We start from the raw sequence: 13,468 nt of genomic DNA, 5'->3' as shown, positions 1-13,468 counted from the left end.
TACACAGGCGAGAAATCTTATAGCTGTACTCAATGTGGGAATAGTTTTAGTCATTCAACCAGCCTGATATCACGCCAGAGAATACACACAGGAGAGAAACCCTATAGCTGTGATCAATGGGGGATTTTTTTTTTTACATCTAGCCATCTGAAGAGACACCAGAGAACGCACACAAGAGAGAAACATTATTGCTGTACTCAATGTGGGAAATGTTTTGTTCAATCTGGCGATCTGACAGTACACCAGAGAACATACACAGGAGATAAGTATTTTAGCTGTGATCAATGTGGGAAAAGTTTTGTTTCATCGAGCCTTCTGACAATACACCAGAGAACCCACACAGGAGAGAAGTATTTTAGCTGTGATCAGTGTGGGAAGAGTTTTACTCAGTCAAACAGCCTGGTACAACACAGAGAACACACACATGAGAGAAGCCTCTTAGCTGTGACCAGAGAGATAATCTTATAAAAGATCTCAGATCAAATATCAGAAAATACATATATGAAGGAGTTGTTTCATGATATCAATGAAATAATGTCACAATGTAGAATGTTTTAACATTGTAGTAGGAGTATTTTAATGATGTCACAATGTGGAACCCTAAATGATTTTCATTACAAGATATGGATATTAGCCTCAGGGGGAAAATCCAGGCTCTGAAATGGAAGAGTTACTATTTATGTGATTTAACAGAAAGTGACTAACAAAAAAAGAGCTGTGTTACACTTACCACATTGGCGCCCCACTTGAATCAAAATGCAACACTTCAAATGTAGCTAGCTGTTTTCTACAAGTTGTACTCTAACCAGTGATGTTTACATTATTCCCAGATTCTGTGTGGTTTTTGAGCTGTTAGTTTTAACAGGATGTGCAACCTCATCTCGGCACAATTGATTTCAACATGATATCGATGAGTTATGACAAATAAGTGTTGTGTTCCTTTGTTTAGCGACCCCTAAATTTAAATGCATCATTCCAATGTAGCTGACTGTCTTCTGCAGGTTGTCCTCTAACCAGTGAGATAAAAGATATCTCCCATTTCCATGTGTTGTGTTAGTTTCAACATCACGTACAACCTGATTTCCCCCCTAATCGATATCAGTGATTTATTGCTACTTGTCAAAACAACAGTGTTTCTGGTGCAATTTATAAGGAGCTTGTTTAAAAAAATACACGTAATATGATTATTGTGGCAGATGTTTGTGTATATAGCACATTTTATGTTTAGGTTTTCAATATATCACAAACTGTCTCAAAACTGTGTTTTGACATTGGGGATATCCCACTTAGCAAAATGTCATTGAAAAGACGTTGAAAATAAGACTATGCAACCAAATATTTCGTATTTACATTTCATGTAACATTTAGTAATGATTATTATTGATGCAACCAACTGAAAATTGTTTTGTACAATTATATTGACATTGTTGCCCTGCTTTTAGAATATCAGGGTTCATTCTCAGATGTGCCAACCCAAATGTACTAGAGCATGACATTGGGGACTGGGCCCCGATCCAACAACATGCCTATCTAGTGAACCCTGAAAAGAGAGAGAACCTCCACAGTGAGGTGGAAAGTTACTACAGATATTGCAGGAGTTTCCTCTTGAAATCAGACATGTCCATGATAAGGACAACTTGGTTGCTGATTGTCTCAAGGGTGGGCAGTCAAAAAGATTTGTGTTTTGCGTTTAGCCATTGTGTTGCCATGGTTCACAATTTATTTTGACTGCACGTTTTTCCATATTGGAGGTGAGTTTTGTTTGGGCTCGTTCCAAGGCGACGAGAGTTCTAGAAGCTAGTGAGTTTTAGGAAGACGAGAGTTCTAGAAGCTATTGTGTTTTAGGAAGACGAGAGTTCTAGAAGCGAGTGAGTTTTAGGAAGACGAGAGTTCTAGAAGCGGGTGAGTTTTAGGAAGACGAGAGTTCTCGAAGCAAGTGAGTTTTAGGATTCTATAGAAATTATATGATTGTATATTATTATTTAGAAATATGTTTTTTTTTCTTCTTGTTTTTAATTGTTGACAGCCAGTAGACACCATGTTTATATTGTAGAAGACCTAGTCATTGTAGTTGATTTTAATGTGAAATAGAAGTTGTTTTCTGTTGATGGTGAGCAAACTTGTCCAACAAAAATATAGGATATATTTGTTGTCTTAAGGGGGAAGGTGTTACACAGGCTTTGGTTTTTCCATTTATGTTTTGAGGTTGGACGCTAGCACGTATAGCTTGTTAGCACGTAGTGCTCGTTAGCACGTCTAGCTCGTTAGCACGTCTAGCTCCGTTAGCACGTCTAGCTCGGTAGCACGTAGGACGCACTGATTGGAATTACCTCGTTAGTCAGTATGTGTTACACCTGTGCTGGCTTGTCCATCTCGTTATGGTTGGATGTTGCATCCAATTGTTAATATTTTAGTAAATGGATTTTCCTTAGGGTGCTCATTAGTCTTTCAGTTGTTAATCTTCTGTTTGTTGTGTAGTAAATATTTCTGTTTATTTTTGTTTTTTCCTGTGAAGCCATTGCGTTGCATCCATGTCTGAAATGTGCTGTATAAATAAATCTTTATTTGAACATATTGCAAAACAAAGGAACCCAATGACTGACCAATCAACAGACTTCATTTGTATTTTTATTTTATTTAACCTTTATTTAACTAGGCAAGTCAGTTAAGAACAGATTCTTATTTATAATGACGGCCTACCAGGGAACAGTGGGTTAACTGCCTTGTTCAGGGACAGAACAACATATTTTTACCTTGTCAGCTCTAACCACTAGGCTACCTGCCGCCCTCTTGCAAAACCAATGAGCACATATCTTGGTCCATCTTAGTATGAAAAACAGTATATCCTCCACTATGTCAAAATTGTGCATGGTATGTAAGTTTAGTATCACTTTTCAACCAACCCAGTGCATTTGTTGAAACTGAAAAGTTTTGAAATCAACAATACGTCAAAGGATTCAACAACTGTAAACTGAAACAAACAATTGGATCAAACAGATCAATCCCACTGGACATTGGGTTTCATTCAGACTCTGCAGGGCTTAGATTAAGCCAGGACTAGATAAACTAGGACATTTAAGTAGATTTCCTGAAAGTGGCTTAAATTAGGCTTAGTTAGTCGGAGTCAGGTAAGTAAGCCTAAATGAGAACACCTAGGTTAATCCTGATTAGGTTCAGTATGAACACCTGGGTTAATCCTGATTAGGTTCAGTATGAACACCTGGGTTAATCCTGATTAGGTTCAGTATAAACACCTGGGTTAATCCTGATTAGGTTCAGTATGAACACCTGGGTTAATCCTGATTAGGTTCAGTATGAACACATTTACATTTAAGTCATTTAGCAGACGCTCTTATCCAGAGCGACTTACAAATTGGTGCATTCCCCTTATGATATCCAGTGGAACAACCACTTTACAATAGTGCATCTAAATCTTTTTAAGGGGGGGGTAGAAGGATTACTTTATCCAATCCTAGGTATTCCTTAAAGAGGTGGGATTTCAGGTGTCTCCGGAAGGTGGTGATTGACTCCGCTGTCCTGGCGTCGTGAGGGAGTTTGTTACACCATTGGGGTGCCAGAGCAGCGAACAGTTTTGACTGGGCTGAGCGGGAACTGTACTTCCTCAGAGGTAGGGAGGCGAGCAGGCCAGAGGTGGATGATCGCAGTGCCCTTGTTTGGGTGTAGGGCCTGATCAGAGCCTGAAGGTACGGAGGTGCCGTTCCCCTCACAGCTCCGTAGGCAAGCACCATGGTCTTGTAGCGGATGCGAGCTTCAACTGGAAGCCAGTGGAGAGAGCGGAGGAGCGGGGTGACGTGAGAGAACTTGGGAAGGTTGAACACCAGACGGGCTGCAGCGTTCTGGATGAGTTGTAGGGGTTTAATGGCACAGGCAGGTAGCCCAGCCAACAGCGAGTTGCAGTAATCCAGACGGGAGATGACAAGTGCCTGGATTAGGACCTGCGCCGCTTCCTGTGTGAGGCAGGGTCGTACTCTGCGAATGTTGTAGAGCATGAACCTACAGGAACGGGTCACTGCCTTGATGTTAGTTGAGAACGACAGGGTGTTGTCCAGGATCACGCCAAGGTTCTTAGCACTCTGGGAGGAGGAGACAATGGAGTTGTCAACCGTGATGGCGAGATCATGGAATGGGCAGTCCTTCCCCGGGAGGAAGAGCAGCTCCGTCTTGCCGAGGTTCAGCTTGAGGTGGTGATCCGTCATCCACACTGATATGTCTGCCAGACATGCAGAGATGCGATTCGCCACCTGGTTAGCAGAAGGGGGAAAGGAGAAGATTAATTGTGTGTCGTCTGCATAGCAATGATAGGAGAGACCATGTGAGGATATGACAGAGCCAAGTGACTTGGTGTATAGCGAGAATAGGAGAGGGCCTAGAACAGAGCCCTGGGGGACACCAGTGGTGAGAGCACGTGGTGCAGAGAGAGATTCTCGCCACGCCACCTGGTAGGAGCGACCTGTCAGGTAGGACGCAATCCAAGCGTGGGCCGCGCCGGAGATGCCCAACTCGGAGAGGGTGGAGAGGAGGATCTGATGGTTCACAGTATCAAAGGCAGCCGATAGGTCTAGAAGGATGAGAGCAGAGGAGAGAGAGTTAGCTTTAGCAGTGTGGAGCGCCTCCGTGACACAGAGAAGAGCAGTCTCAGTTGAATGACTAGTCTTGAAACCTGACTGATTTGGATCAAGAAGGTCATTCTGAGAGAGATAGCAGGAGAGCTGGCCAAGGACGGCACGTTCAAGAGTTTTGGAGAGAAAAGAAAGAAGGGATACTGGTCTGTAGTTGTTGACATCGGAGGGATCGAGTGTAGGTTTTTTCAGAAGGGGTGCAACTCTCGCTCTCTTGAAGACGGAAGGGCCAGCGGTCAAGGATGAGTTGATGAGCGAGGTGAGGTAAGGGAGAAGGTCTCCGGAAATGGTCTGGAGAAGAGAGGAGGGGATAGGGTCAAGCGGGCAGGTTGTTGGGCGGCCGGCCGTCACAAGACGCGAGATTTCATCTGGAGAGAGAGGGGAGAAAGAGGTCAAAGCACAGGGTAGGGCAGTGTGAGCAGGACCAGCGGTGTCGTTTGACTTAGCAAACGAGGATCGGATGTCGTCGACCTTCTTTTCAAAATGGTTGATGAAGTCATCCGCCGAGAGGGAGGAGGGGGGGAGGAGGATTCAGGAGGGAGGAGAAGGTGGCAAAGAGCTTCCTAGGGTTAGAGGCAGATGCTTGGAATTTAGAGTGGTAGAAAGTGGCTTTAGCAGCAGAGACAGAAGAGGAAAATGTAGAGAGGAGGGAGTGAAAGGATGCCAGGTCCGCAGGGAGGCGAGTTTTCCTCCATTTCCGCTCGGCTGCCCGGAGCCCTGTTCTGTGAGCTCGTAATGAGTCGTCGAGCCACGGAGCAGGAGGGGAGGACCGAGCCGGCCTGGAGGATAGGGGACATAGAGAGTCAAAGGATGCAGAAAGGGAGGAGAGGAGGGTTGAGGAGGCAGAATCAGGAGATAGGTTGGAGAAGGTTTGAGCAGAGGGAAGAGATGATAGGATGGAAGAGGAGAGAGTAGCGGGGGAGAGAGAGCGAAGGTTGGGACGGCGCGATACCATCCGAGTAGGGGCAGAGTGAGAAGTGTTGGATGAGAGCGAAAGGGAAAAGGATACAATGTAGTGGTCGGAGACTTGGAGGGGAGTTGCAATGAGATTAGTGGAAGAACAGCATCTAGTAAAGATGAGGTCAAGCATATTGCCTGCCTTATGAGTAGGGGGGAAGGTGAGGGGGTGAGGTCAAAAGAGGAGAGGAGTGGAAAGAAGGAGGCAGAGAGGAATGAGTCAAAGGTAGACGTGGGGAGGTTAAAGTCACCCAGAACTGTGAGAGGTGAGCCATCCTCAGGAAAGGAACTTATCAAGGCGTCAAGCTCATTGATGAACTCTCCAAGGGAACCTGGAGGGCGATAAATGATAAGGATGTTAAGCTTGAAAGGGCTGGTAACTGTGACAGCATGGAATTCAAAGGAGGCGATAGACAGATGGGTCAGGGGAGAAAGAGAGAATGTCCACTTGGGAGAGATGAGGATCCCAGTGCCACCACCCCGCTGACCAGAAGCTCTCGGGGTGTGCGAGAACACATGGGCAGACGAGGAGAGAGCAGTAGGAGTAGCAGTGTTATCTGTGGTAATCCATGTTTCCGTCAGTGCCAAGAAGTCGAGGGACTGGAGGGAAGCATAGGCTGAGATGAACTCTGCCTTGTTGGCCGCAGATCGGCAGTTCCAGAGGCTGCCGGAGACCTGGAATTCCACGTGGGTCGTGCGCGCTGGGACCACCAGGTTAGAGTGGCAGCGGCCACGCGGTGTGAAGCGTTTGTATGGCCTGTGCAGAGAGGAGAGAACAGGGATAGACAGACACATAGTTGACAGGCTACAGAAGAGGCTACGCTAATGCAAAGGAGATTGGAATGACAAGTGGACTACACGTCTCGAATGTTCAGAAAGTTAAGCTTACGTTGCAAAAATCTTATAAAATGATTAAAATGATACAGTACTGCTGGCTGGTGAAGTAGGCTAGCTAGCAGTGGCTGCGTTGTTGACTTTGTTTGAAAGTGTAGCTGGCTAGGTAACCTCGATAATTACTCTAAACTACACAATTATCTTAGATACAAAGACAGCAAAGACAACTATGTAGCTAGCTAACACTACACTACACTACACTGGTCTAGTGGTGCTCATTAAAACCCGGAATAGAAAACACCAATACTGGTGTGAATCTGGAGACGAAACAACTACAGAGGCAAAAATAATTTGTTCAAAAAAACTTTAGTGTGTATGAAAAAACACTCCAAAACAAATGTTGTCAAACCATCCAGTTATTGAAGGTACATTTACATTTTAGTCATTTAGCAGACACTCTTATCCAGAGCAACTTACAGTAGTGAATGCATACATTTAATTTCATTTTCATGCATTTTGTTGTACTGGCCCCCTGTGGGAATCGAACCCACAACCCTGGCGTCGCAAACACCATGCTCTACCAACTGAGTCACACTGCTGCTACTGAGCAGTAGAACAAGCGGGTTGGGCTGCAATTTGCAGTGAATTCAATGGAAATGTAACCACAAGAAGAGTACAACAACTAGAGGTGAGATATCTGCATTATTATCAGGATTACAAGAAGAAACAACAACTAGAGTTGAGATATCTGCATTATTATCAGGATTACAAGAAGAAACAACAACTAGAGGTGAGATATCTGCATTATTATCAGGATTACAAGAAGAAACAACAACTAGAGGTGAGATATCTGCATTATTATCAGGATTACAAGAAGAAACAACAACTAGAGGTGAGATATCTGCATTATTATCAGGATTACAAGAAGAAACAACAACTAGAGGTGAGATATCTGCATTATTATCAGGATTACACATTTCTCATATTCATATTTTTGTGACATCACTTTTATTATTAAATGTTATCTGCCTTTTATAGACTCTGTGGAAGAACCTTAAACTGGCTTTAAAACGAGAGAAAGCAGAGATCAGAAGAAAGCGATTTACCACCAAAACAACACTGATGAATTGAGTGACTTCCTGTATGGAATAATAGAGCAGCAGAAACCTCTGGAATACCAGATGATGACCAACCTCTGGATGGTATACCAGACGATGACCAACCTCTGGATGGTATACCAGACGATGACCAACCTCTGGATGGTATACCGGATGATGACCAACCTCTGGATGGTATACCGGACGATGACCAACCTCTGGATGGTATACCAGATGATGACCAACCTCTGGATGGTATACCAGACGATGACCAACCTCTGGATGGTATATCAGACGATGACCAACCTCTGGATGGTATACCAGACGATGACCAACCTCTGGATTGTATACCAGATGATGACCAACAGGTTTGAAGAGCCAGCACACAGTGATGGTGGAATGTGAACAGGTTGGAAGAGCCAGTACACAGTGAGGGTGTAATGTGAACAGGTTGGAAGAGCCAGTACACAGTGAGGGTGGAATGTGAACAGGTTGGAAGAGCCAGTACACAGTGAGGGTGTAATGTGAACAGGTTGGAAGAGCCAGTACACAGTGAGGGTGTAATGTGAACAGGTTGGAAGAGCGAGTACACAGTGAGTGTGAACCCTCCACATCTGCTATAACATCCCTGAGAGAAGATGCTGCCACCACCTTTCAGCAGAGAACAAAGAAGATCACCATGCATGAAACGTTAACCAGAGAATTTCATGAGCATAAAATGAAATATCTGAAGGAAGAACATGAGATGAGAATTGTCCAGGTTGAATTGGATATGAAGTTGGAAGAGAGAGGTATGATCCTAAAAAGAGACAGTAATGAGACAAAAGTGATGACCAGCCATGGTGAACAATATGTTATGTAAAACAATACATGTTTTGTCATTTGGATATTCATGAGTGAGAGTATTTTAATCACCACAAACTACATTTTAAACCAGCCTTGGTTTAGTCACTCATTTCATTTTGCTGCACACTATTTGAATTTTGTACAGAACATACATTATCAAAGCAAAAATAAGCCATAATGAATACATTCCATATTTAAATGCATCTCATCTAGTTGAAGTGCTGCAATGTGAAGCAACTCTGTGCAACTGTGCAAGTCCTCGTTGGTCATTGCCTGCCTCAGTCATCTGCCTCAATCACATCTGCCTCAGTCATGGGTACATCTGCTTGATGCTGATCATGGGAGGATCAGGACAGTCATGGATACATCTGTTTCAGTCATGGGTACATCTGCTTGATGCTGATCATGGGAGGATCATGACAGCAATGCTGCTTCAGGTAGTTGTGCATCACAGCTGTAGCAATGATCACCTTGCAGCATCTTCTTGGCTTGAAACCAAATGTATTGCGAAAACACTGGAATCTATTTTTCCATAGTCCAAACATACGCTGGACCATCCCTCTCGTGTGGATATGAGCTCTGTTGTATCTTTGCTGCTCAGCTGTTGTGGGATTTATGTCTGGAGTGAATAAAAAGTTACTCTGACCATGTTACTATATAGTAACTATTAGTAGACCATATTACAATGTAGTAACTATTAGTAGACCATATTACTATGTAGTAACTATTAGTAGACCATGTTACTATGTAGTAACTATTAGTAGACCATATTACTATGTAGTAACTATTAGTAGACCATGTTACTATGTAGTAACTATTAGTAGACCGTGTCACTATGTAGTAACTATTAGTAGACCATGATACTATGTAGTAACTATTAGTAGACCGTGTTACTATGTAGTAACTATTAGTAGACCATATTACTATGTAGTAACTATTAGTAGACCATGTTTTTCACCCTAATATCCACTGTCACCAAGTAGTTGTCCACTATGTTGTCCTCTCTGAAACTGAGACCAATGAAGAGTTGAGGGAAATCCTTCCATCCTGAGTTGCACCTTTCCAACGGGCAACAATGTTTGACAACTGTAAATGAGGAGTTCATCCACCCTGAACATTGATGGAAAACCAGTTGTTATGGTTACGGTACTTGGGTGAAGGCCTTCCTCTTTGAGACAGAGAGGAAAGTCTAGGCTCAAGCAGAGATATAATCTCCAATGCATTTTCTTTGTACATACGAAAGCGGTTCAAAGTAATGTAATGGATTCCTCCTATCCACAAGTACTGGTCTGGCTGGCCTCTGTAGTGCATGTTGGTCTTCATTTAGACATTCCACATAGTCCAGGCTCCCTCACAAACAGCACTAAGCAGAAGTTAAACCTGCCTCTTTGAAAGATTCATTTAATCTTCCATTTAGTCCTGGAGTAGCTCTAATCCTCACTCTTGCGATCAGACAGGTTAAATCTACCACTATTTTAAGATAACTCAAAGCGACTTGCACAGACTTAAGACAGCTCAAACAAGCATTTTAGTCTGGGACTAAGCTTAAGCCTTGTCTGTGAAACCAGCCCTGAGTGTTTTATATAATATTACTAAATGTGTTTATTTCTGTGTTGCAGTCAAGAAATGGAACGGCAAGGCCACAGAACATGACATAAGCAGAGCTGTGGGAGACCACCTCAAGCCCCTGGTAGAGCCGGGGGTGGTGTTTACCACTCCACCACACCTTCAGCAGGTTGGAAAAGTGGGATTGATACTGTTTTTCATACTAAGATGAACCAGGAAATGTGTTGCTTTTACACATATTTGTTCATTGGTTTGGAAATAGTCTTGATTGGTCAGTCATTGGATTCATTTGTTTTACAATATGTTTAAATCAAATCAAGCTTTATTTATACAGCACATTTCAGACATGGATGCAACGCAATGGTTTCACAGGGGGAAAAAAATATTAAAATAAACAGGAATATTTAGTACACAACAAACAGAGGATAAAAAACAAGATTAACAACTGAAAGACTAATGAGCACCCTAAAGAAATGCCATTGATTAAAATATTAACAATTGGATGCAATATCCAACCCAAAATATAAGCTTGTTTTACTACATTGTTTGTTGTTTTCCAGCAAGAAAAATCTAAAATCTTGCTCAAACAGAAGAGGAAAAAGCAAAAAACACAAACAGTAATGTCACTTAAATAGATAAGAGAACTAACAAAGAATCATTGACAACAACCACAACTAAACAGGTGAGGTTTTAGGAGGGGTTCTGATAGACACTATGGGGATGTCCACTGAAAGTTGACAAGTAACAACAACTGGGACCTAAAAGACACCCACCATGAGACCCACTAAATCTGCCCAAGAAGAGGAAAACAAAAGAAAAACCCACACCAAACTTAAAGACAGGAAGCAAACCAAAAAGGTGGAGCAACTAAAGGTGTTGACTCTCCACATGTATCAAGACAACTGGAGCACTGGGCACTTAAATAGAACCTGGACCAGCTCAGGTGAAACACCTTCCCACTAACGAGATGGACAAGCCAGCACAGGTGTAACACATACTGACTAACGAGGTGACACCAATCAGTGCGTCCTACGTGCTAACGAGCTATTAGCTAGACGTGCTAACGAGCTAGACGTGCTAACGAGCTAGACGTGCTAACGAGCTAGACGTGCTAACGAGCTAGACGTGCTAACGAGCTAGACGTGCTAAAGTCCAACCTCAAAACATAAATGGAAAAACCAAAGCCTGTAACACCTTCCCCCTTAAAGACAACAAATATATCCTATATTTATGTTGGACAAGTTTGCTCACCACCAATAGAAAACAACTTCCTTTTCACATTATAATCAACTACAATGCTTCACCTTCTACAATATAAACATGGTGTCAACTGGCTGTCAACAATAAAAAAAATAAATTCTAAATAATAATATACAATCGTATAATTTTTTTCTCTCCTTTTTCTTACTATAGAATCCTAAAACCTAAAAACTTTCGTCCTCCTAAAACTCACTAACTTCTAGAACTCTTGTCCCCTTGGAACGAGCCCAAACAAAACTCATCTCCAAAACGGAAAAACATGCAGTTAAAATAAATTGTGATGCATGGCAACGCACTGGCTAAACACAAAACACAAATCTTTTTGACTGCCCACCCTTGAGACAATCAGCAACCAAGTTGTCCTTGCCACAGACATGTCTGATTTCAAGAGGAAACTCCTGCAATATCCGTAGTAACTTTCCACCTCACTGCGGATCTTCTCTCTCTTTTCAGGGTTCACTAGATAGGCATGTTGTTGGATCGGGGTCCAGTCCCCAATGTCATGCTCTAGTACATTTGGGTTGGCACATCTGAGAATGAACCCTGATATTCTAAAAGCAGGGCAACAATGTCAATAGAATGGTAATTTGGTTACATAAATAATTATCATTACTAAATGTTACATGAAATGTAAATATTAAACATATTTGGTTGCATAGCCTTATTTTCAACGTCTTTTCAATGACATTTTACTAGGTGGGATAGCCCAATGTCAAAACACAGTTTTAACATGTCTAAATCAATAACCAATATGCAGAAACAGTTTGTGATATATTGAAAACCTAAACATAACATGTGCTATATACACAAACATCTGCCACAATAATCATATTACTTGTATTTTTTTTAAACAAGCATCTTATAAACTGCAAAAGCACCAAAAACACTGTTGTTTTGACAAGTAGCAATAAATCACTGATATCGATTAGGGAAATCAGGTTGTACGTGCTGTTGAAACTAACAACTAAAATAAACACATGGAAATGGGAGATATCTTTTACCTCACTGATTAGAGGACAACCTGCAGAAGACAGTGAGCTACATTTGAGTGATACATTTAAATTTAGGGGTCGCTAAACAAAGGAACGCAACACTTATTTCTCATAACTCATCGATATCATGTGGAATTTATATATATTTTTTATTTTACCAGGTAAATTGACTGAGAATACGTTCTCATTTACAGCAACGACCTGGGGAATAGTTACAGGGGAGAGGGATGAATGAGCCAATTGTAAGCTGGGGATGATTAGGTGGCTGTGATGGTATGAGGGTCAGATTGGGAATTTAGCCAGGACACTGGGGTTAACACCCCTTCTCTTACAATAAGTGTGAGTAGGGGTGTTAACTTCGCATCCAAAAGACAGCACCCTACACAGGGCACTGTCCCCAATCACTGCCCTGGGGCATTCAGATATTGTTTAGACTAGAGGAAAGAGTGCCTCCTACTGGCCCTCCAAAACCACTTCCAGCAGCATCTGGTCTCCCATCCAGGGACTGACAAGGACCAACCCTGCTTAGCTTCAGAAGCAAGTCAGCAGTGGGATGCAGGGTGGTATGCTGCTGGCAATCAATTGTGCAAAAGGAGGAAGATAAGATTACACGTCCTGTTAAAACGAACAGCTCCAAAACCACACAGAATATGGAAGTAATGTGTACATCACTGGTTAGAGGACAATTTATAGAAAACAGCCAGATACATTTTGATTCAAGTGAGTCAACAACGTGTTAAGTGTAACACAACTCTTTTCTTGTTAGTCACTTTTTGTTAAATCACAATTCAGAGCCTGGATTTTCCCCCCGAGGCTAATATCCATATCATGTTGAAATCAATTGAATGGGGCAAACGTTTAGGGTTCTACATTGTGACATCATTAAAATACTCCTACTACAATGTTAAAACATTCTACATTGTGAGATTACATTTCATTGATATCATGAAACAATTCCTTCATGTATGTAGTTTCTGATGTTTGATCAGAGATCTTTTACTAGAGTATCTCTTGTCACAGCTATAAGATTTCTCTCCTGTGTGTGTTCTCTTGTGTAGAGTCAGATGGCAAGATCGACCAAAACTCTTCCCACATTGACCACAGCTATAAGATTTCTCTCCTGTGTGTGTTCACTGGTGTAGAGTCAGAGAGCCAGATGTAGTACATCTCTTCCCACATTGAGTACAGCTATAAGATTTCTCTCCTGTGTGAATTCTCTGATGAATTTTAATGCCCGATGAGGAGGTTAATCTCTTCCCACAGTCAGAGCAGCAGT

General features: G+C 42.2%; 1 protein-coding gene across 1 annotated transcript in view; it reads left to right on the top strand.

Annotated features, from left to right (window-relative positions):
• LOC106606985 (zinc finger protein 850-like) overlaps positions 1 to 13,468 on the top strand; it is an 898,172-nt gene that overhangs the window by 26,472 nt on the left and 858,232 nt on the right. The gene's annotated exons all lie outside the window — the stretch shown is intronic.

Source organism: Salmo salar, chromosome ssa02 (genome assembly GCF_905237065.1).
Source record: "Salmo salar chromosome ssa02, Ssal_v3.1, whole genome shotgun sequence".
Classification (NCBI taxonomy): Eukaryota; Metazoa; Chordata; class Actinopteri; order Salmoniformes; family Salmonidae; genus Salmo; species Salmo salar.
The sequence above is the reverse complement of the archived record's forward strand: the minus strand, read 5'-3'. Positions and strand labels throughout refer to the sequence as shown.